We start from the raw sequence: 24,922 nt of genomic DNA, 5'->3' as shown, positions 1-24,922 counted from the left end.
ATTTGTTAGGTGTTTGGATGGGGTTCCACTGATATAAGAGGGATTTTGCAAGAGGGACAAGGGAAGAAGGGGCAGGGAGGCAAATGTCTCCAAGTTTACAGTCCTTGGGTAGGAGACTCAGGGCTAAATCTGGCACAGAAGCAGTCTCTGCACTAAAGGGGAGAATTGGGGAAATTAGACACTGGGTTTTGATGCAGGAATCCAGCATTCTGCTCAGTTCTGCCCCAGACACCCTATGATCTTGGGCAGTACCCTTACATGCTTTTTTTGCCTCACTTTCCAATTATCAGCATGGAGGCTCAATAGTATTTGTCTGACTGCTTGGACCATGAACTTGTTGGAGAGGCCATCATCTGGGGATAGCAGCTAGCAAAACACAGTCCTGTTGCACGAGGTGTTCCTAGCCCATAAGCAATGAATGGCAACCATCCCAAGGTGTCAGCAAGCTTTGTAACACAGCAGTTAAAAAAAAAACATAACCAAGCTACAAAGCCCATTTCCAGTCAGGAGCAGTACAGAGCAATGCAGTGATCTGGGTCCTTCTGATTCACGTCAACAAACACAATCATGCAATCGTCACATCTGTTAATAAACACGATCGGTGGGTGAGCTAGGATGTAGGCTAGAGTACACAGTAAATAACTACTGGGAGAAGAAAATGTTAGGTGTCCCGATCCAGAGTCACATTACAGTCAGTTTCAAGCATTGTGCATCATGAAGGCACATCCATCAGTGCCAATGGAGATTTCTGTTACAGCCCCTTTTCGTTCGCTAGGAGGTTTAAGATGGCCTTATTCTAAGCTGAGTTCAGCCCAGAACATTAAATGTTCCTTGTCTTCGGAGTCTTCAAGATTCTTGGAAGAAAAAATAGGCAAGTACTTTCTGTAAAGTGCAAGTTGTATTTGAATGTACACTTAATTTCATCGTGATTGATATCTGTGTGTTAATTATATTCTATTTTAGGCAATACCTTTGCTGTCACAAGGCAGCGCCTTTTATCCAAGGAGTTCAAATTGAATTAGAGACATTAATTAAAGCTCTCAGCACTCTAGTAAGGCAAGCAAGTGCTGTTACTCCCATTGTTTCTTGAAATAAGAAGAAAGGAATAAAGCTGTGTGTCTACTTAGCCACTTAAAAGGTAATTTTTATACAGTGGGATAGCTCAGAGTGATGGATTTTTCACAAAATGATATGGCAAGGTCTGTTTCGTATGAGGGAGGCTGTGCAGCCCCAGATCGGTGCTGGAAAGGGGGAGGCAGAAGGCAGGAGCTCCGACTCTCCATCACTTGCTGCAAACATTCCACCACTCTTCTGCCTCCTGGGATTTTCTACTTTCTTCTAACCTCTGTACCTTTCACTTATCTCTTCTATTAGACTCAAATTGATCTTGCACACATCCCTTCTGTTTTCTTATGCTTATTGTTGTAAACTATTTCCATCAGAAATGCAGACTCAAGAAAGAGAAATTACCAGATGCATTATTTGCAGTAAAGAAATAAGTCCCCTATCTCTTTAAGCTTCATGCACCAATAATTCTTTCTTGTGTCCCACATTTGGTTCTTGGCAGGTTGAGAGAGGTTTCTGCCTGCTGCCATTTACCAGAGGGAAGAGGCTAACAATTGCTATTTGTATCTGAAACACTTCTGTTCCGCAGCAACTTCACACGCTGCTTCGGGATGCTGATAAATTAGTAAAAGACTGACGTGTCAAGGGAGAGATGAAACAACTTATGTTAGTTTAGAGCTCGACCCCGCAAAGTGTGGACCGTCTGACCTCATTTCAGCACCCAGCTTAAGCATATCCTTAATTTTAAGTATGGGAGACCCTCTCCTAGATTTTATTCAGCTGTCTCTGCTTTAAAGTGGCTGTACACTCACATTCCTGCTAGACAGGCAACTACTGCCATACACCCTCAGGATTTAACTTGTGTTAAGATGCTGGGTGCAAGTGGAGCAGTAACATTTACGTCCTGCCCCTCATTCAGAGACGGCTCGTGAAAGTGCTGATGGCAGTTACTGCCTGTGAAGCAGTCTTAGCTATCCTTTGGAAACGATGGCCAGCGACCCAACCAAGCTAAGGACATATTCCGCACGCCGGGGCCAGGGGAAAACAGGGAACATGGATGGAAAAGGATGGGGACTCCAATCTGTCGGGGTTTGTTAAGTCATATGAACTTCGGTGGATGAACCTGAGCCTTGGGAAAGCAAAAATTTGCCCATTCCTACCCTAAATGTCTTTCTAGCTCAAACTGCAGAGACTGGTCTCTGACTGGAGTCAGAATGGAGCTGCCATTCAGCAGTTGGCTCTGACTTTCTGGATTACTGTGGCATAACAGTACTGTGGCATGTAACATCCTTAAATCCTAAATGATTGCAAAGTTGTTTCTTCATGAAAGTGAGATCTCTCCATCTCAGGCAGTGATGGGTGAATCCCTCCCCAAACCTTGACAATTCTGCTCTAGTCAGTATCTAAGTTTGCACTTATTGTTTAACCATTTCAGTTTAAAATATGCATGAGTGGTTAGACCTGAGGGATATTCATCAGCTGAAACATTTTTGGGTGAGGAAAGGCAAGGAAGAATGAGGAGAAATACCTCTCCAAAAATACCAACACAGTCCACAAATTCATTTCACTTTTGCCAAATTGTTCATGCTGAAAAAAAATAATAATTGGGAGATGTCAGTGTTTAGGTTGTGGAAACATTTCCAGATCTCCATTTGAAACTACCAGAGCTTTCCCTTTTTCTCCTTTTGATTTGTCTTTCCAGTCTCTTAAGAGAGAACAGTGATAAAAATATTTGACCCTAAATGACTTAGAGGAGAAAAGGTTTTTTCTCTTCAGTTTGTCAACACTTTGCTTACAACTTGTCAGAATATTCAGTGAACCAAAACCACCCTGCAAATCCTTCGTTATTAATGCAGTTCAACTAGCAGCCTAAAGGGAGCGGGTTTTGTGCAGAAACTCTAATTACTCCCTGACTACGGCGAGGTGAGAATCACGCTGGTAACAACTAGGTACCTGTTCTCAGCTTGCTTTTCCCCACACATCAGCTAATTATAAACTACCGGTGGTGTTAGGATGAGGATGAGAGGCGGCTTGAAAGTGAAGAACTGTGGCAGGCGTGCAACCTCCATCGAGTCAGGTGATGCTGGCCAGAGGGAATTAAACACCATTAGTCTTCATCATAAATCTACTAGCCAAGGGGCCAAAGCCACCGCTCTGAAATCCAAGATCCACAGATGCTTGGTTCAGGGCTCTACTTAGAAAGCAGCTCCATCCAACAGTGCTCAGTAGATTTGGAATGGAATTAAAAGGATCTTCTGCATGTGCACACAGATACGTAGGGAAGACTCACATTTTGAAGACGGTCCTGCCAAATACGAACGGAACGGTACCGTGCTAGGTGCTGTACAAACAGAAACCAGAAAGGCGGTCCATGCCCCAAAAAGCCTACAATCTAATTAGAAGACCAAGGACACCAGATGGCCAGGGACAGATGGGGGAACGCAAGGGAACAGTGAGATAATACCACTCAGCGGGCTTTGGAGCAGTGGTGTCAGCACACCAGCAGCCCTACTGTTGGCAGGATTTTGATAGCTATTGTCATAAATGAGAGTTATAAATAGGGAGGCTGGATAATGAGCTAGCTTTGTAGATGTTTGTGAGGAACTCCTCTCATTTGTGAAGTGGCAGAGATAGAATGAATATAGATTATAATAATAATGATAAATTGCACTTTTCTGAGCTGCTTATTAAAAAAAAAATATGGTGGGTGGTGAGCGGCGATTTCTATTAAACACTGCCCTGAACTTGAAATTATTCCTACTGTTATTAAATTATTGCCCAAGCTAGTCCACTTCCCCATAATTTCATTCTAAGTTACACTAAAATGTAGCTCTGTCTTCCGTCTTCCTCAGTATTTATACACCTCATATCAAAGTCCAGTAATCTCATAAGTGTTAATAGGTTTTTATCCTTGCAGTAACTTTAGAGATCAGGAAATGCTACTTTTCCCATTCTGCACAATGGGAATTGAGACACCGGGTAGATTAATGGCTTGTTCCAGATCATTTTATAACTGCTTCAGGAATTCAACCCAAATCTCTTAAGTCTCAGCTCAATGCTGCATCTCCTTGCAGTACCCTTCCTACGCACCTTCATGCTACTATTCCAGAATTAGCTAAGACTTGCCACAGAGCTGCTTCGAATTTTTTTTGGATTGCTCATTTTATGTCAGAAAAATGCCAATTCATCAAAAGCAAAACACTTTGTAGAAATTTGTTGATTTAAGGGAAAAAAAAGGCATTTTTGATAAAGTCAGCTTTTCTTTGGAACAGAATGTGTCGAGTGCTCTGTTTGGAAAGGATTGGTTCAAGATTGTGTTTTGTTTTTCATTACATGTTGAGTAATATACATTAAAAACCAAAATGAAGTGTTTTCTTTAACAGTATGTTTTGACTGAGCCAAAATAGATTTTGTAATTTATGCATAAAAGGAAACATCCAAACTCATTTAATACTTTTCTTGCATTTTGGAACAAGAAACACCTGCAAACCATACACAATAAACTGAGCAAAAATCATACCATTCCCTACATTTTTTACCGTACATTTGAGAAAGAAAATAGTCTGAAAACTGGGTTCAAAGAGGCCTGTGTCAGAGTCCAGAAACCCTGGATTTTGTACCATGCCTGTTCCATTCTGCATGCCGGTCTCGCCTTTCCAATATATTCCATTGCAACCATTTGGACCTGGAAGCACAGAGTCTGAAGGAAAAAAAATAATCAATGCCAAAACTGCCCTGAAGAGCAATAATGTAATGTTCAATCCAAAAGGTCAACTGTTATCCCACACCTGATGTTCTTTGCAATATTTTTGTTGTTCTGAAGTTCATTTCTGGGCAGGGACTTTATCACCACAGCCCCATGGAGAGATCCAGCTCCATAGGGTTTGGGAAATGCAATCTAACACTGCTGGGAAGCTGAGGTTCCCCAATGATCCTTGCAAATGATATATAATCCTGTTTTTCTTGTCCCTCAGAAAGGAGCTTAGCTCTTGACTTGGGTCTTTTGTGTTTCTCAGCCCTTACTGGAGGAGCAGAAGGGGTTAAAATCCACCACTGCTTCTCCTGGTACAGCTCCTGCTGCTCGGATGATGAAGGCCCTGCCTGCCAGGATGAAAAGCACCATTTAACCAGAGCTGAAGCGGGCACCAGGTTCTAGAACACTGGAACAGGTTTGTAGAACACTGGAACAGGTTGCCCAGAGAGGTGGTGGATGCCCCATCCCTGGAAACATTCAAGGCCAGGCTGGATGAGGCTCTGAGCAACCTGATCTAGTCGGGGATGTCCCTGGTCCTTGCAGGGGGGTTGGACTAGATGACCTTTGAAGGTCCCTTCCAACCCTAACCATTCTATGATTCTATGATTCTATAATTCTGCCACCATTCAGGATAGATGAAGCCAAGGGAACCTGGGGCAGCTGAAGAGCAGAGGGAAAAGGGACCCCAAGTCATTGGAGGCTGCAAATTCTGGCCCCAGGCAGATCCTCTCTTATCACACTGAGTGGATGATGAATTTGCTGTGGCCATAAAAATCTCCCTGTGCATTGAGCCACACCGGCTCCTGCAGCCACTGCCTCAGACCTTTATGCAACAGTCCTGCCAGGCTACTCCAGCGAGAAGGTGAGACCTCATAAGGACGGCATGGCTCCGACTCCTGCCAAGGAATGGGGCTGTAACGAGAACTGGAGTGAGGACAACTAGTCAGCGATGGGGACTTGATACCCCTTTGCAGCTACCTGATGGATGCTGCCCGGTGACTGAAAGGTGTGTTAAACAACTGATGAAAGTATTCAGGACAGATTCCCTGAGTGCACAGGACACTGAGGCTGAAAACATTCAAGTTCAGCTCCTTCTACTGCCCAGCCTCCCCACGTAGAGGAAGTTATATGCACATTAATACACAGGAGCTTAAATTCAGGCTAGACACGTGAGCTAGAACATGTAATAGCCCCAAATCACACCATTTAATTGGCAGCTTCTGAAACAGAAGCCAGAAATATTGAGAGTAGGTCTCCTGCCCTAAGAACATCTATGCAGACTCTGCAGTGGCAGGTTCTGCTGGAAGGTCTATTGAAGTCAATGAGCCTTGGGTTGGATCTCATTGCAAAAAGATAATCAAATATCATATTAACTCTTAATTCAGAACAGCACATTAAATTAGAAGCTCAAATTAACCTGAAACGGCATTTATATAATGAGAAGATTTAAAATCTGAGTATCATGAAGGTAGGAGAACTCCTAGCCAAAGCTGTTCTCACCAGCCTTGAACCCCAGAGCCAGCCTACCAGCACTGAGTTTCAGCCTAGTCACTAAACCCAGGATTTCCACTGAGACAGGAGGATGTGTGGAAAATAAAGCCACACTCATACTCACCAGTATTAATCTGTCAAACACAGAGGGCTGTTAGGAGCTAGACCCCAACCAATGCCAGGAACTGAAAAATCCCAGAGGTTATTGAGAACCTGCACTGGCACCTCACCATCACAAACAGCCTCGTTCGTCAGCACACCAACCCTGCAACACAGGTTTGCTAAAAAACTGAAGGAACTCAGTCCTTGCTGGGATTAAAGTCTGAAACCACTCAGGTTTGAGCATCTCAAACGTTAAAGCAGCTTGGTACTCAAGTTTAAGGCCACCTCTAGCTGTGAGTTTTATTTATTTCCTTCTCCGAGACTGTTCTGCTCTGTGCTAAATTCATCTTCTGACCACCTGGAGCGTTTGAGAGTCTTGGCTGTGATGCTTGTCTGTTTAGATCGACTGCAAGTAGAGCTGGTCAAAAAATTTTGACAGAACAGTTTTTCGCAGGAAAACGCAGTTCTCTTGAAATCGAAAAGTTGCATGGGAACATGTCAATTTTGACAAACTTTTTTACGTTTAAAGTGTCAAAACAAATCATTTTGATTTTCTCCCTTCATTTCAGTTATACTGAAATGTTTCATTTTGAGGAGATAAATACATTATTTTTCAGTTGTTTCAGTTAATTTGTTTTGACATTTTTACATATTCTGTATTGTATTGATATATGTTTAAAAGACTATATATTGCATAAAATATTTATAGCTGTTTATTTGTTATATGTGTTATTATTATACAATGCTAAATACTTCCCATAGCGTTTTAGTGCTTCAGCACAGGAGAACAAGAAGATACTGATGGTCTCAAATTATTATTGTCTTTGAATTTTCAGGCCATAAAAGCTTTGTGGGAGCATAGTTGTCCTTCAAACCAGAGCTTAAAAAAAAAAAAACGACCACAAATCAAAAGACAAGAATTTCCCAAGGAAATAGCACGTCCATTTTCCAAGCAGCTCTGTCAGCTCAATGACTGCACAGCACAGCTCCAGTCCCCCTCTCTACATCAGAAAATGAACTTCTCTACTTGTTAAGTGGAAAAAAAAATTAAAAAAAAAGGAAAACACAGATTTTCCCAAGGTGGAATTTGCGTGTAATGTTTTCATGAGCATCAAGGATTTTAAAAGTCTGACCTCCTGGGGCCTTTGGCTTCTAAACCACTTACGTACTTTTAAAATATATATTCCACCTCATTCTTGGAAGTCTACCTGAATTATTTTCTTTTCTTCTTTTAAACCATGCTTTTGCTCCTCTGCGCATAGCAGAGGGGAATTGCTGCCCGTGAATTTGCACCATCAGGCCTGAGTAGGTGGTGGTAAAAATGGGTTGGAAAAAAGGGCAAGGTGAGGGGCAAAAGGGAAGGAGGGAACGGCGGAGCAGAGCCTGTAACGAGGTGACGCTATTGATTCTTCATTTCATGGATGAAAATGTCCCGAGCGGCCCCTGCGCATTTGCCGCAGTTCGATAAGAGATTGAGGGCAGCGGGTCTCGGCACCAAGGTCTGCGCGCCGCGGAGCTGCCAGCGCCCGTTCACGGGGCTGAACGGAGAGAGGAGGGAGCGTCCATGTTAAACGCGCGCGCAGAGAACAATCCAAAGGCAGGGCCGCAATACGAGGCTGCGCACGATGGTGGATGGAGCGGGAGGCAGAGCGTGGCTCTGCACAACCACCCTCGTTTCCCTTCTCCTCCCTTTCACCAGGCTTAAAGAAAGAAAGTTGAAATGGGCAGCAAGGGCTGCTCCTTCCCCTTGCAAGGCAGCCAGCAGCCCTCGAGGAGACGGGTTCTTCCCCCCGCCACGCGGAATTCGCAGGGGTGCAATGGGAATAAAAAGGAGAAGCATCTCCAACCTTTGGAGGTTTTATTTAAAGTAGTGGGGGGCTGTTCTCTCTGCTTTTCCTCCTAAAGGGGCACGTCTGCACCGGCAGGCACCGCAGTTTGAAATCTGAATGCCCCCGCACAGCTGCACCTCTGCACGCAGATCCGCCACGTTATCTACCGTTGCTCCAGCTGGCCTGTCGCTCCGGATTACAGCTTTTTGCTAACAGCAAGTACTGCTCTAGTCAGAGACTCCCGTTAACGGCTGACGCTTCCACCTCCCCGCCCCACAAACGGCTCCATCCCAGCCGAGATACTCAGGGCCTCATCTCCAGAGTGGGAAAGGAGCAAAGAGCCTCAATTTGCTTCTGTGTTAGGCAACAAGCTGAAGGCAGAAAAAGATGTTTAAGGATTATAAATTCTGAAAACTGTGGATTATTTACTCGAAAGCTGATCTTATCCCATGTCATCAGCACATCCGTAATATCGTAGCCCCATCCTTCTGACAGCAACAGTAGAACTGAGCCCTGAATTACCCCCTGGAAGAGTCCTTGAGGGAAATGCTCCATTACTCCAAGCCACACTGCGGAGTCTCTTTGGAAAGGAGGAATGCTCCTGCAGGGAGAGCTTGCCCATCCATGCCAGACACTGCAAATCATTAGCCCTTCATTGCCAGAGGATTTGAAGGCTGCTGACAGATCAAAAAGAATTGGCGTGGACACTTGACCTTTCTCCATCGCCAGGAGGAAATCATTGACCAGGAAGAAGAGCACATGCTCTACTAGGCTCTACGAAGGGAGGGAAGAGGGGAAGGAAGAATTCAGAGCTATTTGTAAAACAAACACTGCTGCTTCAGCACAACCTGTGCAGTTGGCCAGCGTTGCCATCACTGGCGGGCATGCTGAAGGGGTGAACTCCAGTTTGGCACATGCCAGGTGCCATCGCAACTCCTGTTCCAAAGGGGACATTCCGAACCAGGCTCTGCCCAGAAGGCTTTCTGGTGGATGCTGAAAGATTCGCACCTTTGCAGGCTGGGAGCAGGACGGGACACGCTAAACTCTAGTTTACAGTTTCATCAGCACAGCATCCTGCCAAAGGGAGAGAGCAGTCCCCTCCACCTCAGCACATCACTGATTTCTGCTAGCTTTTCCCCATGCTTGATAGATCCCACACGCCTCTGCGGCCTCCCAAAGTGACTCTGTCAGAGCAATCCAGAGCAGGCGTCACATTTGTTCCTTCAGCATCCTGACTCCCAGAAAGATCCTGTGCAATCGGCTGGCCGAATCCACATCTGAGAAACACCTCCATCACTGGTCATGATTAATTAATTCTGCTTCGACATTCCCCAAGGCACGTAGCAGCTAGTCAGAGCTGCTGGAGAAAGAGACACTACTGTGGAAAAGGAATAAACAGACTTTCCTCAACTGCAGCCACAGAATTGGATAATAAATAGATAGATAAATAATTTTCAGTGAGTGGTAAATCAAATGCAGAACGGGAATACAACTAGGTGGCTTATTCCTGTGAAATCAAAGGTGTCTGGAAGGAGTTTTCTAAGAAAGAAGGGTATTTGGAGTCTACCGTGCTCATGAAGACATAGCCTGAAGTTATCTATCACGGTTAATGTGACTGTTTACAATGACAGACAGCTATTCTTGGACATTTTATTCTTGGTATAATACTCTTGGACCAAAGCAGCTCAAGGAAGCTTCCTCCTAATTTACATTGTTTTCTCCCTCCTCCTGCCTGGACTGTAGGCTAGACAACATCTCTGTTCCTACAGCATCAACGCTGTTTTCCCCCCACCAGCTGCTGTGTGCTTGGCCTGAATTCCTTACGGAACCACATGTATCAGCCCACAGTAGGGATTCTTTAGCCGCTTCTCCTATCTGACCCTTAAATGCCTCTCCTCCCTAAATCCATACGCTCTGTCCAGATTTGTCCATTAACCACACAACAGAGGCTCCAGCGATGAAAACAGCATTCTGCAGGACTTGAGGAAGTCGGCAGGAGTTCCCGCCGCATCCCGGTACCGACCCCGTGATGTGCACTGTACCAAGCAGATGGTGGTCTAATCCCTGCCAGCATGCAATGCCCGGTGCGCAGAGAGCATCCCTAACCCCTGTCCGATCGAATATTCGTATTCACATCTGATCACTACAAGTCCCTGTGCACAAACTCATCCAGATGGATCAAGCGCGAGACGCCCAGGTTTGAGGTCCTATCACAGCAAAGAGGAGAAATCTGCTGGTTCCTCCTTGCCCACACATCTCCCAGCCCTGCAAGTCTTTGCTCTCCTTTCGGCCCCTGCATCCCCGAGGATACAGGTCCCACCTTTCAGGTACCCTTACGCTCTCCTCCTTAGATGTTTGGTGTGGACTCTGCTCCCACTGCAGTGAGGGTTTCCAAGCTTGCAGGTCCTCTGCCTCCCTGCACACCTTCACCTGGGGTCTGAAACCACTTCAGCTCCCTCCCTCCTTCCTTCTTTGCTACCCTTCTCCTTCACCCACCTTGCTCCTTCACCCGTCGCAGCAGGCACAGCCAAGACAGGTTATTAACACTCACCACTTCGTTAGTAATCTTCTCCAGGACGAGCAGAGGAGGAGAAAAGAAGAAAGCGTGCAAGAGTGGAGAGCAAGGCAAGTCGAATTAAAGGAAGAGTAACAAAGAATTGAAGGTGTGAATGAGAAAGTGCAGGAGCAGAAGCAGCATGAGAAAAATCTACTGGGTGAGAAAGAGATTTATAATTAATCCGCAGTCTAGTGAGAGGGCAGCGGAATGGGAGTCAAGACCGTAGGCTTCCCCATCTGCTTCTGATTTACTCCAGACAAATCTATTTGCTTTCTCCTTTTATCTCCCACTGCTCTGTACCCTTGGAGTATATGTTGTTTGAGGTATGAATTGTCTTTAACCGTGTGTAGCATAAAGGAAACTGCAATCATAGGCACTAAAGATGCGAGACATTATTTTTAACACGTACTAAAATTAGGCACAAAAATGTGCTTGGGGATTGACTGACAACGTTTATTAATTCAGGCTGAATCCATTAGATAGTTACTGTCAAAAAATGGGATGGGAAAAATTTAAAAGAATCAAAGAACACGACTGCATTATTTCTTAACTTAAATGCTTCATATTGAAATATTTACAAAGTAGATCTAGAAGGAAATAAAGAAAAAATGAAAGTGAAATAATTCAGTTATGAAAAAGTTATGCATTTCTGCAAATTTTAAAGTTTTGAAATTATTTTCTCTTCTCCTTTCCTTCTAGTCCCACATACAAAAAAAAATCTTTTCATTCTTCCTCCCACCTCAATTATTTTTGAATGGCTAAAAGTAATTTTTTTTCCTTTCATTTTGTATTTCAGAACCAAACTGACAAAAAAAAAAAAATCATTATTCACCTATCCCCACTAGGAATTACAATAACTGTCTGTCAGATCTTCAGAACAACATGAGGGATCTCAGCACGGCTGAGTTTCTGCGAGTCTCTTAAGCTGATGACTTTCCTAGTCCTTTGCTCTCTTCTAGTCTAAACCTGCATTCAGCAGAAAACTTAAAATAAAATAATCAGATTTACAGAAAAATAAATTAGCAAATCCTCGTATCAAAAACAAGAGAAAAGTTCCCAGGAAATAATCTGAGACTGGATTTACTTTTTCCATTAGAAATTGCCATCTACTGCTGTTTTATTTTAAGACAGTCAGAGCATCCCTTTTTACCCTCTATGTCTCAGAATTCTTTCTTTTCACTTCCCTTGACTCTCCTTTCTTTTTTGAAGCACCGCTGTCTCTAACATGTAACCAAACAGGCATGAGATCCCTGCAGAAAATTGGAACGTGTGATGTCCAAGCACATCTGATATTAAGGAGAAAGCTCCCTACAAGCAGCCATCCCCGATTCAAACCACCGAAGTGCGCTCTGAACGAGACGCAGGCCCACAGGGATGGGAACAGCAGGTACCGAGGATCCTGCTCCTCAGGCATCCGTTCCTGTGTCCGATCTCTCCAGCATAGGACCCTGGCACAGCCACTCACTGACAATCTCAGTCCCCGTGGAATTTAGGGAAGCATCACCTGCTTAGCTCCCTGCATCCAGTGGATTTAATGAAATTTAGGCACGTATATAGAAGTTAGGTATCTAAATATCTCTGGGTGTTTCTACATTGTCAAAGAACTTGGCTCCTGGGTTCCTTAACCATACACACTGCACTTGTAGTTGGTTTTGAGGTTTCTTCAGGAGAAAACAAAGCTTCCACTAAGAAAAAAATACAGTTCTGGGTATATTATCCTTTATTATCAGTTGTGGGCAATATGAGCAAGCACAAACCCTCTGAAGGCTTATTGACATCTCCCGCAGTCCTTCTGCACTGTCCCAGAAGACACAGTATGTGCAAACAATCTGTATGTGCATGCAATATCCATCCTGAGCACCTTAATACAAAAACACTGCTTTATGGAGCTGGAAATCAGCCCTCACATCCTTTCAAGAGCCTGGAATTTAAAATTACAAAAATAAAATACAGAGTGTATCTCCGCTCTCCTGTTGATTTCCTTTTCCCATCTCCAGATCTTTTTTTGTGGAGACATGCAGACAAGCAGTAAGGCTGCACAAGGGCAGCAGAGCTGAGGGGACTGTACTTCACTCGTCTCAAGGCTCCCTTGGAGGAGCAGCAGTGAGGAGAAAAAAAAAAAAATGCCATGGACAGAATTTCTGTCTTCAAACTTGAAAACAAAGTAATGAGAAGCACCGCAGGAGAACCCACTGGTAGGAAGGATTTATCAGCCTCTTTTTCTCTTCTTTTTAATGTAAGCAGCTTTATCATTAATTGCTGTTTTCTGCAAATGCTGAAGTTGGTAAAAAAACTAATATGCTGCATGGAAACACCAGTTTTTATTCAGGCTTCTTAAAGCACAATGTGCGTGTGTGTGCTCGTGTGAGTGCACGTGTACATCTGCACACTTCACTGTGCGCGCTGTGTAAGATAAAGGCCCATATCTGTGTGCAAGGGAGGGAAAGATACAATTAGCATATTCTTCCCTCATCTATGCCAGTAAAAGGCCAACTTCATTAGTGGTCTTAGGCAACGAGAAGAGAAATTAATTCAGGTCAGATTTCTAAACACGGAGCCATTTTGCTGGGGTAGAGGGGAGATAGATGCAATCCAGGGCTGCTTTTGCCCAGTATTGAAAATTTAAAGACTTGGCAGTGCTAAATATCAGTCTTCGGGGGGCTACATTTCCTAAGGACACAGGTTGCTGAATTCTTTAAAAAAAAAAAAAAAAAAAAATTAAAAAATCGAGATTTTTCCTCATGCCAAACTTGTGGCTGATTTCCCCGAGTGGTTCGCATCGACTATGTGAGCTGGAGGGCTCGGAAGCGCAGAACCGACTGTAAGAAATGCAGCTCCTAGGCGTGGAAAGACACGCGTTTAAAAAGCTCTTCTGGAAGACATCAGCCTAAGTGACCTGCCCAAGGTCGTACACAACACGTCGGTGACAGCACTGGGATTGAACTGTCTTGCCGTGGTGCTGCTTTATTCACACAGTGCTGTTGCATCCCAAAACAGCCGCTGCTCCCGGTCCGCTGCTCCCTTCCACTCCTTCTCGCAGTCTCCTTAGAGACACATCCGTCCTGTGCTCCGTAAACCATAATATACCCGTAGTCTTTTATTCACTATCTGTCACCACGCGGTTTTATTACAGATGCCTGAATTATCCAGCCTAGTCTACAATCTGCTTATTCCCGCCCGCCGTCCTCCCTTTCGACCCTCGCCTCACCTTTCAGCCTTGTCAGTGTTTGAAGTCTTCCAGGTACTTGGAGAGCAGGGAGAATTCTGATTCCCTGGGGGAAATCCAGCAGAATTTCACTGAGGCCAGTCTGCTGGTCTCTCTCTCTCTTTTTTTAAATGCAGATGGTTGGAAATCAGAAACCAGCACCGGTCTCTGCAATCACATTTGAACCAATCCTTCAAGAACACTAACTCACAACTGCCATTTTAAGGCTCTGCTCCCCATTCTTGCCATCTATAAAATGTTACTCCCCCTCCCTTCTCTGTTTCTTCCATCAGAAATCAATTTTCCAATAATGCAGGTAAACTGCTATCCTACCTCCTAGTTATTTTTTTTGCGTGCATCTTTCTCATGCATTTTGCAGAACGAAAGCTCCCCTGTCCACACAAGCCTATACGCACGGTAATCATGGCACCTACACAACACCTCATCGGCAGATTTGCACCCGTCCATCCCATCTCGCTCTTATTTGCAACCCAGGGAGGAAAGGAATCACTCGCCCCGATGTGGCAATTTGTCTCAACATTGGCGCTTGCCTTGCCAGTGAACTTTGTGTTCCTCCCAGCCCCAGTCACACATCTCAGAGCTTTATTCCCTCTGGAGTATATGCTTTCCCCTGTGTTTGTACACGACAGCCTGCTCTCTATTTGCCCAAACCCCTGTCTATGGCAATGGGGGAAAAAAAAGGGCTGATAGGAGAGGAAGAGTATGGAGAAAGGCAGGTTTCTCCTTCCTCCCACCAACATGGCCCAGTGATGGTCAACATTGCAGGCAGGACGCAGCAGAGAGGACGGACCTGTCTTGGGGAGGCACCTGGGGACCCGCGGGTGCATGGGGCTGTGGCACTGGAGAGAAGACATGGGGAGAGGGCATGGCACCCTAACAGGCTCCTTAACTGATCTCCCTCCACCCTGTCACTCCTACCAGGCCAGTTCGGTTAAATCTCTAGCTGCAAAAAGGCTTTTTTTCTCTGCTGCAGCCTTCCTGCATAAGCTTGGGCAAATTCTTTAGGGTGACATTATACAAACACTTTGGAGGCTGATTTTCCAAGTGTTCAACATATCCCGCTGCAATATTTAAGGCCCTGTTTTCTACAATGTTCCGTTACCTTGCCACTGCCTACTTTCAAAATCTGTCACAGCCAAGCACAAGCTCCTGTTCCCGCAAACTGAAATGTTTCCACTGGCTCTAACAGGATTTGGATGGATCCCTGGGCCTCATGCTGCACTTTCTCCGGCACCGAGCAGAGGTGACAACATTCCCTGTGTCTTTCCCTCCTTCTCTGCCTGGATTGCAGGCCCTCGAGGGCAGGGAGCTGGCATTGGCACGGTATCGAGCACTGGGAGAGTCCCAGCTCATCCGCACTCTGCACCGCCCCGCAGGTAACGTCGGCGACAGAGGAAACAGAGATGTGCAGCACGGGGTCATTGCAGCTGCTTATAACCTCCCATTTCATGTCCTACTTCAATTTCTACTGTAATCAGTGAAATTACTTTTGTGGGAGTTGACAAAGAAGAGGAGATTGTTGGGTTGATATTCTGTCTGGCATTGATGAAAACCTTTTTATAATACCTTAATCCAGCACCCACGGAAGCAATTTGCTAATCTCTCGCTGACTTAGCTTCCAGCAGGATCGACCCTACCCAGTCGTATTACCTGGCCAACCATATTACATTCTTTCTATGCAGAGAGATGTCCTTCCTGACCCCAGAAGATGGTCAGCTTTTGCTTTGAAGCAGGAGATCTGATTACCATTGTCCTAGATTGCAAAGCTGCAAATGCTATTAATTGCTACAAAGTTATGGAGCCTTTTACACTTCAAATCCACCCAGACTTTCATCTCGGCAACATCCTGCAGCAGGGAATTGTGCAGCTTCACTATAGGCTGAAGAAAGGACTATTTCCTTTTAATTTGCTTTAAAAGTTGTACCCTTTAATTTTGATGTGTCCCCTTGTTCTTGTATCATCAAAGCATTAAAATGTTTCTGATCACTTTTCATTCTAACCTTCATATACTTTTGTACTGGAACCCAAATGTCCCTTCTTACTCCTAGCCTTCACAGACTAAATAAACTATTATTTCTAGGCTTTCCTCTTGTAACTTGTTAATATTTGTAAAGCAATTTAAAGTATATTAATATGGTTCAATTATAATTCCACTTCTATTTTCCATCCTTCCTTTTAATGTCTCAAGTATCCATCTAATTTGCCATCAATCTCCATTGATTCTCCCTCTGATGATATGTTGGTCTTTATAACATCCCAGGGAATATTTCTTCTGCCTTCCTGACCAGCATTTTGGAACAAAGCAGCTGAACTCCGGCAGATCGTAAACATGATTCACTCCGCACTCAGCATGTTGCTCAGACTTTGATCCTGGAAATAGGTTTCATTATGTCCATGGGATCGTAATTAAAAATTTGTCTGTGCGATTCAGATTGCAGGATGAGGCCCCTTGCAGACGTGATTGCACTGGGTCAGGGACACTTCAGCACACGTTGGAAAGCAAGCCTGTATTTGATATTCTTTGAGCAATATTTAAGCACTTGGTTACATATAGAATCATAGAATGGTTTGGGTGGGAAGGGACCTTCAAAGCCCATCCAGTGCAACCCCCCTGCAAGGAGCAGGGACATCTCCAACCAGATCAGGTTGCTCAGAGCCCCGTCCAACCTGGCCTTGAATGTTTCCAGGGATGGGGCATCCACCACCTCTCTGGGCAACCTGGGACAGTGCTCCACCACCCTCAGCGTAAAAATTTTTTTCCCGATATCTAATCTAAATATCCTGCAGAAGTGGGGCCCGCATGTCCTTTGGATAAGGGGTATGAACTGAAGTCTGTCCAGTCACAAACAGGCAGGGATGGACAACGAGAAATGGTTACTCACTGCTCATCCTGCAGAAAGTTTGAGACACCCAAGGAAATTACGTGGTACCACATCGAAAAATTCCCAGACAAAATACTTTTGCACACAACTCATAACTAATTTCACTGCTGCAGAACATAATGAAAACCAAAAGCACAGAAATAACACTTAATAAAGAAATAGCCGTACACAGAACAGCTAGGCTTCCTGGTGACACCATACAGGGCAGTCCTGAGACAACTGCTGACTTTGCACGTTGCCAAACAGCTGAAAGATTGTCTCCAGACTGATAGCACTCATCCATCCCTTCCAGTGTCCTACTGTTTTGGTCAGACCACTTCTCAGTTTTCCCCAGTCTTAAGAAGGCCCGACCAAGCTCCATCACCAAAACGTATCACTCCTTCCTCCACATCACTAGCAAACAGCCCAAGCACACATCCAGTTCCAATCACTGGGTTTACGATCAGCTCTTCTCCTCCAAGAAGCAAGTAAGAGGATTGACACACATGTATCTCTAACTGCACAAAAAGGATTGTATCAAAATACTTAAGGGAACTCAAATCGCCACTGTTAGGTTACTGTAAGCCAGCACCATATAAATATTGTGGGAGAATCCTAACTGGTGGCTTTCCCCTGGATTAGATTTATCTCTTCGCTGGCCTAAAATATGGTACAGCAACCCACCATCATTTTCAAATACTTCACAGTTCTCTTTTAGGAGAGTGGAAATGGCAGATAAACACATTATCAGCATTCCCAGGCAGAAGACAGCAAAGCCTGGAGTTGTTTTGCAGAAGCAACTCCGAATTTGGACAACATGACAGAAGCAATTCTAGAAATAGCTGCTGGTCTTAAGGCTACGTTACATGTATCCTCGTTGCTGCTTTATCTCTGTTCACAATTTCAGTACAAACATGCTGGCTTTGGTAGTTCTTTTCTTTGACTTTCCCAGTATTTCTCAAGCATTCTTCAACCTCACCTAAGCTCCCTTAAAACACACCTTTGATTTTGACTGCAAATCTTCCCCAGTACAGAGCACTGGAAGAAGTGCCTGGAATGACTCTAGCATCCTCATCTTCTCAGCAAGGAGATGGTCTGAGCCAGGAGGGACCCAGAGCCACATATGTACCCCAGCATATGTCGGAGGGCTTCGCTTACCCGCTCACCATCTGTACCTGCTTGAAGAGCAGTCACACGCTGAAAGCAGCCAGGCTGCTCCGGCACTCGTAGCCTGCCTCGCTGCTGTTTATTCCACTGGTCCCAGAAGTCCAGCTAAAGACACACACTTGTTCATCCTGATTCTCCTGTCTGCCCTGAATCATCAGACTCCTCCCTAGGTTGCAGTTCATTGCCTTCCATCCTTCCTTGGTTAGTTTTAGTTTCTCTGTACTTTTCTAACTATTGCTCTGAACTATTGAGCAAATGTCTTATTTATTCTTCTGGCGCTGCCTGCACAAGGCAATGGTTTAAAGCTCACCCTCCTCGTCTTCCAGCCTAGTTAGCAAGTCAGCATCCACAACTGCAAGGATAAATCACCGCAAAGGTCTCCAACGGTAGCAATGTATCTGACAACCTCATACGCAGCTCCAGCAGGGCGGAGAGATGGCAAAATGTGATCATTTGTGCCGACTCAGGACTTCTGGCCAAAACTGCATCCAAAATCATGATGGACACAGCAGAGCCTAGAGCGCAGGCCATGCTCTAAGTCACACTCTAAATCAACCCCTAAGAAGGAGATCCTCACTCACCATGAAGCCAGTTATCTCCCCTGGCTTCGGCAGGCTGTAAAGATTTACGGCAAGCGGTTCCAAGCTTTTCACAGGTACTCGCTGTACAACATATTTTGGCTGCAATATGCAAAAATATAAAAGTCCAAGCTATAAGAAGACCTGTCATAAGGCTCCAGGCTTTATCTTCTACAAACACCAGGTGAAAGAGTGCACTTTCTCTCAGGATAGCCATGAGATGGGTCCCAAGCATGAAGAGACTGCAAGAACTAGAGCTGCTCTGCTGGAAACAGGGTAGTATGGGAGAATGGATGCGAGTGAGAGAGGTCCCTCTGCTCCTATGTTCTGTTTGGATTTCCAGCAAAAAGCCCTGGAGCAAATTGCTTTTTCTGGAGCTTCTCTCACGTGTGAGAACCTCTCACAGCTTGCTTTGCCAGCTTTTGTGTTATTGCTTGGTACGTGTCACCCCAGAGCGGGCTTTGTTGTAATTTGGGAACCTCTGGGAGGAACGATGTCAGTGTGATGGCAATTCTCCACTGAACAGTGCCCGCTGCTAACACACAGAGAATTTGTTTGAGGGCTTGAAAGTCGTACTGGTGCTCCTGGCACCCGAGTTTCTACCTCTGCCCAGCATTTGTATCACCAATATAAACAGTGAACAAGAAACAGGATGTTTCTAGCAAAGGCTAATCGCTCTGTCCTCCTCTGGAGGCCACCATTTGAGGCTGGTTTAGATTATTTGCTCCGATCAGTGGCTGCTGCTCTGACTTACTGTTATTTCTACTGCCAGTGTAAGACGTGATCCATCAGCAGCGCAACGAGTGCTTTTTCTGCAACAGGAGCAGGGAATTGTGTAGGAGAGAGATCAAGCCTTGGGGAATGCTATATCAACACCTAGGGCCATGCCAACACCAGAGCCATGGGGGCATCAGTGCCAGCATGGGTACCGCTCTCACCCAGCACTAAGCTTTACGCGGGCCCGTCAGCCAACACAGCAACAGCGTTGTGCTTAGCTGAGCTCTGTCAGCTGCGCCTTGTAGGCAACAATAAAATGGATGTAGAGCACATGACTTCAGAAGAACAAATAGCAAAAAATAAATAAGCGTCTTTCTCTCTCTCTTGTGATGCTGCTTTGCAGGTCCTGCCTCAAGGCTGTGAGAAAACAGTTCACGGAACGGGAGGCTGCAAAGGTTCAGACGTGTTGTATCAAACTCCCCAGCCCAACCACAGTGGGAATCCTGGGCCTGACTCTTAGCTCCTTTTCAAAATGACATGTTTATGCCCAATTTAGCCCAACTTCACCGAGGATTTGATCCAGAATCCCTAAAGTAAACTTGAGTCCTTCAATTTTCTTCAGCTCAGTCTAAATCAGCTGCTCCTCTGATTTCTGCTCTTTCTCCTGCTCCTCCCTCCCAGTAGCCCTAGCCGTTTTTCTTCCCTGAAACACTACAGCTCAGCCTGTCAAGTCAGCAACAGCTACCCTACACTCGAACCCTGCTGAATGTCACCTCATTTGTCTAATCCAGCTCTGCCCATGTTTGACTCTCTCCAGTCGGAAGAACCCAGTAGATATATCCAGTTTCCCTCCCCAGGCCTCTCTGCTTGATAACGTTTCCCTTTTCCACACCGATGACAAGCCACAGCCTGCTGCAGCCCTGGCCAACCGAGCTCCAGTCCCAGCAGGTCAGCTGGATACGGTGGTGTAGAGACACAGCAAGCAAGGAAAAACCTCCCCGGCATCCAAGAACGCTCTGGGGTACCTCACATAGCTGGGAGGAGATGCTGTTCCCTGACCCAGCTCAGCACCATTGGGTAAGTCAGCATCCCGCTCCAGCAGCAGCCATCTTCCAGGCAAGAGAAAGAACCGCAGGATTAGACCATGGTCCATGGGTCTGTTTACATGTCAGATACCTCTGTGCACAGAAATTCTCCCTTTCCGGGGGGCTGCTCCGCATGGCCTGGAGGGAAATGGGCCAAGGTCCTTACGGTTGTTAAAAAAATCCCGTGATACTTTTGCAGGCGGGATGGTGTAAATCAACCCACAGGGCACGAGCTACCGAACTCCGGGTAATTTATATTCTGCCTCACCAAGTTCATCTCTGCACTTCCAACGCACGAAGTGATTTTTCACTTCCCCTGTAGTATTCGCTGGCACGGAAAAGCAGCTGGGCTCTGTCCCAAAAGTAGCTGCATTTCATCACCGGGTAAAAGATCGCTGCGTGTTTGGGGGGCCGGACCGTCAGCGCAACTCCCCTACGCACCAGCGGGTTTGCAGCCGGCGAGGATCCGGCCCGGCCCCATTCAGCTGCACCTGGGCTCCCGGGAGAAGAGAGCCCGGTTGTTATTTAGCGCTCATGTCCCCTTCTCCCTCCCGCCCCCCCTCGTTTTTGGTAGCGCTTGGCTCCAGCGCGGCGAGGCCGGGGCAGGCGAGGGGGGACCGAGCCCCCCCCTCCACGCCGCTGCGTGGAGCCACAGCGCCCCCTCCTGGCGCACGGCGGCGCCACCCGCCCTGCCGCCGCCGAGGGCTCGGCGCTGGCGCAGCCGGACGCGGAACGGCGCGGACGGGGGATCCGTGGCCGAGAGCCCCCCGAATGCCACGCCTCGGGGTGCCTGTGGGGCTCTTCACCCTCATTTCTGCTCTTTAACGATTTTTAATTTTTTTTTTTTTTTAATAATTTTTTCCTGCCTTCCTAACGTCTTTGTATCAGCTGTAAACACTGCGTGCAGAGAGGCCTGGATAAACTCTGGAAACCATCATCCATTTCTGGAGGCGAGCAGGGAGCCGTATAGGGATGCACCGGTTCTCGATGGAGTGGCTGTCTGCAGCGCTTTCCCGAGCAGCGCACGCACAGAAGGCAGCGGGGCCGAGCAGAGGCGGCAGGATCTGGCTTTGAACTGTTTCTGTTGCACAGACAACAGCGATCACTGGCTGCCGGCAGACCCGTTCCCACGTAGCCTTTAGCATTGGCCTTACACATCCTACCTAGGTAGTAAACAGCAGAGGTGAGGAGGGATGTGGATTCACTCGCTGGCACCTCTTTTGGAACACCTTTTCCCTATAGCAAGGCAATTCACTGTATGTTCCTCCTCTCCAAAGTTTTAAGATGGACTTTAGTCAGCCTCACGACATTCCCACTCTTGGAGGGTTGCACGGCCTCCCCACTAGGCCTGATTGAAAGAGAGGAAAGGGAGGAAGGTCAGAGGGGGATGCTGATTAAATACATCTAACACCACTGACATCACCCCCCCGGCACGTACTGTGCCATTTTGGATCGAGGGAGCTCGCAAAGGCACCGTAGTATCCACGCTCAAAGGCTGGCAGGGTTTTGCTCTGAAGCGGTGCCCGACACTGCATTCATTTTGGCTGTAGCTGCATTTGGGCTTTTTGCTCACATACACACTCACAGCCGGCAAAAAGCTGCGTGACTCCAGCAGCGCACTCCCCAGACTCACAGCCCCCTCATCAGAAAAGGGGTGACGGGCACTGGCCTGCAGCTGCTCCCCCCAGCCAACCCCCGGCCCCCTGCTTGCCAGTGAAATCACCACCGGGCCCTGGGAGAATGCGAAGAGCAGTAAAACAAACGCAGACACGCAACACGCAGCGAGCTTTTTCTGCTGAGTCGCAAAGGGCTCTGGAGTCAGACAAACCCCAAATCAATGCCTGGAAGTGGCTGCACGGGAGAAGGCAGCGCTGGAGGAGCAAACCGCCCGCCGAGAGACCCGCGGAGGAGACTGCGTGCGTGTGCTCGTGGGGAATGTCTGAACGTTTGGTTCGCACACGGAGAATATCAGCGCGGTTATTTCTGCACGTGTGTCCGTCTGTCGATGAAGTCTGTGCCTGAGTGCGGGGGAGCTGCGGGGCCGCGTCGCTGGAGTAGGTGCTTGCATTCGTGCGAGACCGAAATCACGGATTGAAGCGTGGGGTGGACTGTGTGATTTCGGCAGCGTGTTTTGTGTGCTTAGCGTGTACATGCATGCATGCAAGGGAGACCACGACTGCTTGTCTGTGTGGCGTGTGGGAGGGAGAGAGCCCGGGTCTGTGTGTCTGTCTCTCACAAGCAGATCTGATCAATCTTTTTTCCTTTACAAGGAATTAAAAAAAAAAAATAAAAATCCTTTCATGTTTCTTACACCAAAGCCTCATCTCCTCTTTGCTCACTACCCCCCCTCCTCCTCTCACCATCCCCCAAATACTTCTCTACAACTCTCGGGAAAGCAGCTTTGCTGCCATTAACAAATTATTATTATGCACCCAGATGAGCAGCCAGAGTAAAGCATGAAGGACCCTTCTGTCCTACCTAGTGCAGATGTCAATCACGAGGCTAAACCCAGCCACGAAGCCTGCCAGCATTTCATCTGCTGCTCGTTTCTCTCCGTGAAGACGAGACTGCATCCAAGAAGTGACACCCCCCCCCTTCCCCATTCCCAAGTAAAAGCACGGTGGGGGGGGGGGGTGGGTGGGCAACACGACACACAGACACGACTTTTCAAAGCCAAAACACGCACTCACACCCACAGCCCTGCTCTCTGGAGGGTCATCGCTGGGTGTTAAGACCCAAGCTGTGCTGGACCTCGGGGATGATGCAATGGCGTGGAGATGCCCTCTGTCCCCCTGTTCCCCACGGACTGGAAAAGGCAAAGTTATGCTGCACACCGGCCTCACCAGCAGCACTGAGAGCTGAGCCAAGGAAAACCAATCTCCTGCGTGGTGGGATGCAGCCCCCTCGCCATCGCTGCCCTCCCCACGAGGAGTGGAGGCAATCAGCCCAGTGTGGGATTCAAGGCGACAGACTTTCCTTTTCCTCCGCGATTTGCTTGTCACTCGCGAAAACGGAGCAGCGGATTAAGTGGAGATGACACCATCTCCTTGGGGACGGTGTGCCCCCCCCCCGCCCTCCAGTCGGGATGTATCGATACTCCGGAATACAGATGGAGCCTGGCTACCTCCCACCCCCACCCGGGGCTGAACCCCTATTGCCGAGCATCCTGCGGGGGGGCTGCGCCCTTCCCCAGTAAGAACCAGTCTTCCCACTACCGGCGGATCTCAGCCCCACACACGCAATCGCCAACCGAGCTGCAGGACTTCTGCCACTCAGCCCCCCCCCCCCAAATAACTCCGCGCTGCCCAGGGTGGGGGGTGCAAGGCGGAGGCAGACGCGTGCGGCGGAGAGGGGCCGCGGGGTGCGTTACACAACGCGGCCCAGGTGGGACCAGGGGAGCCCGGGGTAGGGGCACGGTCGCAGCCCTCTCCTTACCTGATGCTAATGTCCCTCTCCGGGGGAGACCTGGTCGCCCGTGGGTTTTATTCGGCTCGGTAGGAACTTGTGGGAGAGCTTCTCTGTCCAGCTCGCATACTGGGTGCTGGGCTGATAATGCAGGCGTGAAAATCCTGGGGCTTTAGCAGTCCTTTTCATGCTCAGACAGAAAATCCCCTTCCTTGATCCAGATCGCGGGCATTAAGGACAGAGGCAAAAAAAAAAATAAAATTCCTTTTTCCCCCTTTTTTCTTTTTTCTTGCCTTTCCTCCCCCCTTCCCTTATTCCTGCGCCCCCCCTCTCTTCTGCTGCTCAATTCGTAGCCATCGGGGGAAGGAGCAGAGGCAGCAGGGAGAATGGAGAGGGGGTTAGAAATAAAAATGAAAAGGGCTCCAGGAGGGAAGCGAGAGGCTGGGCTTGCCACCGGGGGAGGGGCTTGGAGCGGTCTGGAGAGGATGAATGGGGAAGAGGAAAGCAGGGAGGAGCCCAGCCTGGCCATTTTATTCTAAGAAGTGTTTTGTACATAATTAGGGAAGGGGGAGGGGGCAAAAAGGAGGGACTTAAGCTCCGGCCGGCAGGAGCCTGGGCCATGAGAAGGAAAGATGAGACCGAGAAGGGCCGCTGGACGGGGCTGTGGGGGGATTTAAACTTGTCTGCCCCTGGGATTTGAAGGGGAGGCAGCGATTCCAGGCAGCCCCTATCCATTTAATGTATTTTTCCCCCCCACCCCGATTTTCTTCTGGCCGAAGCCACGCAGCACGGGGCTCGATCCGCCGAGCAGGGAGCTACTGGGGTGGGTGGCGGGGGAGCAGGCTGTCCCCCAGCCCCTACTCCACATGGGGAAGGGGCGGAAGGAGCTGCCGCGCCCCCCCGCCCCAGCCCCGCCGTGCGGGCGCGGTTCAGCACCGCGGACAGCGCCGGGCTCGGCTCTGCCTGCGCCGGCCGGCCGCTGCGGGAGAACCGGACTGGGCCGAGCCCGACCGAGCCGAGCCGAGCCCAGCCGCCTCCCCGAGCCTCCCAGCCCGGCTGGGTCCGCCCAGCAAGGCCGGGGAGAC

General features: G+C 47.6%; 1 protein-coding gene across 1 annotated transcript in view; it reads right to left on the bottom strand.

The window, feature by feature from the left end:
* BRINP1 (BMP/retinoic acid inducible neural specific 1) overlaps positions 1-24,092 on the bottom strand; it is an 85,478-nt gene extending 61,386 nt beyond the window's left edge. Inside the window, exon 1 of the mRNA XM_086763690.1 lies at positions 23,868-24,092. The gene's annotated coding sequence lies outside the window, so the exon portion shown is untranslated. The remainder of the gene's footprint in view (positions 1-23,867) is intronic.
* Between the last annotated feature and the right edge of the window lie 830 nt (positions 24,093-24,922).

The sequence above is a fragment of the Chlamydotis macqueenii genome, chromosome 20 (genome assembly GCF_036417535.1).
Source record: "Chlamydotis macqueenii isolate bChlMac1 chromosome 20, bChlMac1.mat, whole genome shotgun sequence".
Classification (NCBI taxonomy): Eukaryota; Metazoa; Chordata; class Aves; order Otidiformes; family Otididae; genus Chlamydotis; species Chlamydotis macqueenii.
Note: the sequence above shows the minus strand (reverse complement) of the source record. Positions and strands in the feature narration are given on the sequence as shown.